The following is a 5,561-nucleotide window of genomic DNA, read 5'->3' on the forward strand; positions in this document are numbered from 1 at the left end:
GGCGCCACTCCCGCGCCACGTAGAGCCGGACTCGGAAGCGACAGATCGCCGCGCGCAGCGGGCGCGCTCGGGGCCCGGGCGAGCGTGCGGTGGGCGGGCGGACGACGCGCGCACCACGCCCCGGAACCAGCCTCCCCCCGCCCCCGAGAGAAAAAAGCCGCCGCGCGCGCTCCCGCGCTCTCCTCTCAGGAAGCGGCCACGCCCCGCCCTCTCCGTCGTCCAATAGACGCGAGAGGGCGGGGCGGCCTCGGTCTGGCTCTGGAGAGGCTATAAAAGGAACTGCTGGAGGCGCAGCTCGGTCTTTTGCGTCTGGACTTGGGAGGCGCAGCTTCGGTGGAAGGTGAGTGGGCCGGTGGGCGAGGCCTTTGGCGGGTGGGCTCGGGGCGGGCTGCGGTTCGCTGCGGCGCTGTGAGGTTTTGGGCCGCTGTGCTTAGAGTGCTGTGGTTTGCGAAGCCGCACGTGGGGAGCACGCAGCCGGGCCGCCACGTGGTGCGCGTGGTGGCGGCGGCGCCAGGCTTCGAGCTTAGGCGTGCGGAGGCTGGTGCTGAGGGCCACGAGCTCTGCGCGCGGCCCTGTTGATGCGCGCCGACACGCGACTGGCCGAACCTGGGCAGCGAAGGGATGACGACCGTATTCCCCATGATTTGGGCCAGGGAGTTAGGTCTACGTTGAAAATAAGAGACCTTTACTGCTAAGACGAGTGTCCCTTTATCGTCGCTAATCCAAAGGTTACTTGAAGAAATGGGCGGTCCCCGACCTTGTCTGAGATGGAGTTGTCCTGTGCCCAGGTGGCGCTGTGTGCAAGGCAGCCTAGTCAAAGAGGCAGGGTTCTAGTGCTGAAAACCTCCGAGTCTGTGAGAATGCTTAGTTTTCAAAATATCGGTCCTCTGCAGGAACAATGGCTCTCGGTGGTGTAATGAAGCTCCCCTCTGAAGATGTTGAGGTAAGTACGGTGGAGAGCTCCGCCTTTGAATTGAAGTAAACCTGTTGATATGCAGGAAAAGATGATGCATCATCTGGAATTTTGCTTCTTAATAGATGCAAAGGAAAACTCCAACAAAACACGTGAGAGAGTATTTGCTGGGAAATAACTTGGTCGAAACCTGACAGTCTTAACACAGGTATGTGTTGGGCTAATATTTGAATTCAGTAGGTTTACTCCGTAATGTAGATTAAATGAAATTTTTTTTCTTGTTCTTGAACAGCTTCCTGGGGATTGATAATAATGGACCTATAGATGTCACTGACTAGCAACCTCATTTTAAAGTAAGTTGTGTGGTGTAGAAGATAACACTGTAGTATTTCCAGCACCGTATTTACCTTTTAACATGCCTTTGGCTGATGGTTAATTTCAATGTTCTATAATGAATTCTGGTCTAATCAGTGATGAAACCTATCCCGAAGCTGACCACCTGAAGAAAAGCATATACGGATTCGGCTTCTGAGATAAGACCAGAATAAAATCTGTTCTGTTGTCCGGATTTTATAACAGTTCTGTTAAGTTACAAATCTTGTAGGGGGAAAACTGCTGCCTCCCAATGATGTATTGGTGGGTTTTTGTTTTTCTTTGCCAACAGTGTGGGGTCGCTGTCTGCCCATGGAAAGAGGCCAGTTTGCTGGAACCTTCGGAAGGTGTAACTCATTCCCGTGAGTGGAGTTTTGTTTTTTTTTTTGACATTTGGTCATTGTTTTGTCCTTGGTCTTAATCTATGATGATCTTATCCCGAACCTGAATACATGTTGAGAAAACCAATACGGATCTGGCTTCTGAGATAGACCATTATAAGGACAAAGATATTTTTTTTAATTCTTTCGCTCTTCTGATGTGGATCGTCTTGTAAATCTCCAATGTTTTTTCCTTTTCTAGGGCTAATGCCACGAGATTTACTTGTATGAAAAACTGATGAAGAACACCTCCTTTTACTGATACTGAAAGAAAACCTACAAATCAAGACAATATTTTTTTTTAATTTTTGTAAACAGATTATAAAGCAGCATCTAATCTAATGTATCCATAAGAAGCAATTCCTGGGTGGCTCAGTCGGTTAATTGCCTTCAGCTCGGGTCATGATCCCAAGGCCCTGGGATCAAGTCCATCAGGCTCCCTGCTCCAAGAGGAGTCTGCTCCCACTCTCTCCTCCCCCTGCTTGTTCTTTGTCAAATAAAATATTTTCAAAGTAAATGATTGTAATTGAAGCGGAGTCAAAATTTATGCTGAATATTGTGGGAAAATCCATAGGTTTTTATGGAGAGGTGTGGTTTGACAGTATCACAGAATAAATAGAAATGTTAACTTTATGTGGGGTACTAAATATTACTGGGTTAATGGTGAACAAAATGGAGAGACTGCCTATTGGAGAGAAACATGCCAGTTATCAAAATGATCGGTCTGATTACTGAATCCTGAAATATTAGGTCTTGATGCAGTTGTAATTTGAAAGGATCCACAAAATGGAAAATGTGGAATACTAAAAATGAGCACAGCCTAACAATTACGGGTCATGGGGGAAGATTGCTGATAAAATCTGAGTTTAAGCTAGTCAAACGTTGCACAGAATGGATTTAGTGTAGATCATAATAGCATCTGATCTAACCAAGATGGTCAGGCCATGCAGGATCATTTTCCCTAAATAGCTGCATGAATAAGTTGTTCCCAAATCCATATGTGTCAGTCAAAATAATAGGTTTTTTTTCTTCTCAGCTTATGATGGACTGTGCCTTTTTCCTAAAATTGCCTACCTTCGTAAAAATTAAATTTTGGCCCCAGTGCAGTTTAGACAGAAGAGGCTCCTGAGCCTGGCAAGCATGCTGGTTTAGTGGGCAGGTACATAGTGAATTTGCTCAAGTATTAAAATGGTGCACAAAATACTCATTGGAGCTACGGTAAAATTTTACTAAGGTTATTAATTCCACCACCAAGTATTCTGGGTCCCTGCACACTATTAGAAGTGGTGAGGAATTGGAGTGACCAATGTGGTCACTTTAAAATTGAAACATCTGCTTTTTGCAAGTTGTCTGCAGGAAATACAGACCAGACTTGATAAGTTTGAGAAACCTAATTGAGCCCCCAGGGTGTGGTACCTTTAATGAGGTGTTAAGGCTTGATGAAATCCAGCAATTGGAAAAGCTACTTGGCATAAGTAATATCTTGATGTTACGAAAAGAAATGGGGAAAGCTGTGTTGCCTTACCACCACCAATCATTTAGAAAGACCGGATCAATGGTACAATGTATATAAAATGGAGTAGTTGGGCAAAATATTAGGTGCTGAAATTAAAATTCCTCAGTGCTATAAAATGTTTTCTAGATCAAAGTTCTGGGTTAGTGACATTGTTAGTTGCATTTATCATTCAAAAAAATGCCTGCATCTGTATATGTAGACCAGTGTGTTAAGATCAGTTTCAGTCATCAAAGTATCTTAAGTACCTAGATACCATAGTTAACTACTTGGACTTGTTTGCATAGTAAATTTTAGGTGGACAACGAGTGATAAAAGATTGGGGGTCTGCGGGAAATTTTCAGGGAAAAGTGTCTACCCTTTGGTCAAAGCTGGCAAACATCACTTCAAAACAAGTTATGAAATAGACAATCTGCTTTGGAGCACTCTGACCTCTTTTCCTGCAGTTCCTTCTGTTTTTGTTCCTTTCCTTTGCAATCAGTCTGGTAATATGTCACATTTCTTCAGTTGATATAATCCAAATTAAATTAATTTGTGTATTACACTGTTCAGGGCTCTGCTAAGGAGGCCAGAGGTGAAACCCTTCCTATGCCCTCTATACCTTAATAGTGGTCCAAAATGGCCATGAAAATCAAAGGCAAGCTTTTGACATTAAAGACATTAAAAAGTACTGTGAGAGAGAAATACTTAGTATCAGGAGATTGAGCAAGTGAATTGGAGTCAAAATGAACTCAAATGTGAGGACTATGAATTTTTAGGCATAAACATTTGAAGCAAAGATGGTATGCTCCAGAACCTGAGAATGATGAATTGGGAATTTGGGTACCAATTGGGTGGTTAGATACGGGACAAATTAGATGGAGGATAAGGCTGAAGTGTATGGAGGCAACAACTGTAAAAAGCTAGGGTCATTTGAATTACCTAAAGTGACTTTCTTCAGTGGGAAGGCATATAGCAGAGAACTACATATTTAGTCCGTTTGATTCTGCAGAGTCCACACTTGAACAAATGAGTCAGGACCACAAAGGTACCATTTAGTGAAATTAAGCTTGAAAGCTTAAGATGTTACAATTAATCATCAGCTTCCATTTTAAAATTACTAATTGATTAAAACTTCTAGTAGATTGGATGACATTTTTCATTCATACAACAAAGGTCTTGGCTGTTAGATTCTATTAGCCTTCAGCTTTATGAATGCTACTATACCATGTAATACCTTCTATTACCAAAGTAGGTAACTACTAGTTATGACCAGGGACCTTAAGTTACCTGGATAAGGGACTTAACCCTTCTGAGCATATGTGCGACTTAATAGAGAACTTACTGGAGACTCCAAGCCTTAAAGACCTAAGGAATAAAGGAATATGGCTGTAATAGATGGATCTGCATGGTTAGGACTGATTTCAGAAGTTGAAAGCAAAATCTACATGTCTGGCTTTAGCCAAAAGGAATTCTTTTCTCCGCCTTCCATCATGCTTCCAGGTTATCTTCAAATATAGTAGGCTCAAACCTACCATTTGGTGCTTTCTAAAATTAGTTCTGTTGCCAGAAATCTAATATCCACTGCACTTGGCTTCCCAACGAAGTGCCCTCTGAATCGGTTATGCCCTCATAAATCCTTATTGTTTGCCCAAACCGTGTGAAATCTTTTGCTTGTGCTCAGGTTTTTAACACCACTTTCCCAGTTAGAATCTTTATTTGAATTCCAGCCTGCTAAGATAGTCTGCCTGCCTTTTGCTAGTCCTTCCTCCCTGGAGGTGACACTCTCCCATTTCTTCACAAAAGCTCAGTTCTAGATCCAAGTAGTACTCATAGCATAGTATAGTATTCATAATTGCCTGACAGAATATTGCCACTGCCTCTGGCCTTGCTCCACCTCACTGATACTGCATATTTGGGTATGTACAGAGATCAGATCAAAGCACCAGATTAAGTTTTGGAAGCTTTATAGACTATCTTGGGGTGGAAGGAGAGGGTGTCTTTCCAAAATGAGAACCAGAATCCTCAGTCTCATTCTCACAAGTCTTGGCTTCTTCCCTTTACCACTAACACGGTACTGAAGTCCTGGCATGCCATGTGGCTGAGTTATAACAGGAAATAAGAATTTAATCTTACAGAATCCCAATTTGAATACAGTATAAACCAACCTATTTGGGAACTCTGTCTTAGTTATGCTTACTCAGTTGATTCCAGTTCTCTTCAAAAGAGTATTAATAATAGAAAAAGCATTTCAGAATACTCAAAATTTATCATTTGAAGAAAATAACATTTGCAAATACAGTGCATTGCTTTACTGAGGTCACTAAACTTTTGACATACCCTTGTGTCCTAACTATATAATTGGTGTACAACAAATTGTACAGTTTTAAATGTACAGTTTGGT

General features: G+C 42.6%; 1 long non-coding RNA gene and 2 other non-coding genes across 3 annotated transcripts; all 3 read left to right on the forward strand.

The window, feature by feature from the left end:
- Positions 1-256: 256 nt before the first annotated feature.
- Positions 257-2,166, forward strand: LOC121496185. The gene is made up of 6 exons (XR_005989119.1): positions 257-340; positions 894-943; positions 1,039-1,121; positions 1,206-1,266; positions 1,578-1,647; positions 1,868-2,166. It is a non-coding gene; the product is annotated as an uncharacterized LOC121496185 (long non-coding RNA).
- Positions 1,379-1,448, forward strand: LOC121475273. Its single transcript, XR_005983700.1, has one exon. It is a non-coding gene; the product is annotated as a small nucleolar RNA SNORD50 (small nucleolar RNA).
- On the forward strand, positions 1,705-1,774 carry LOC121475269. The gene has a single exon (XR_005983698.1). It is a non-coding gene; the product is annotated as a small nucleolar RNA SNORD50 (small nucleolar RNA).
- Positions 2,167-5,561: the final 3,395 nt, after the last annotated feature.

Source organism: Vulpes lagopus, chromosome 1 (genome assembly GCF_018345385.1).
Source record: "Vulpes lagopus strain Blue_001 chromosome 1, ASM1834538v1, whole genome shotgun sequence".
In the NCBI taxonomy this organism is placed as follows: Eukaryota; Metazoa; Chordata; class Mammalia; order Carnivora; family Canidae; genus Vulpes; species Vulpes lagopus.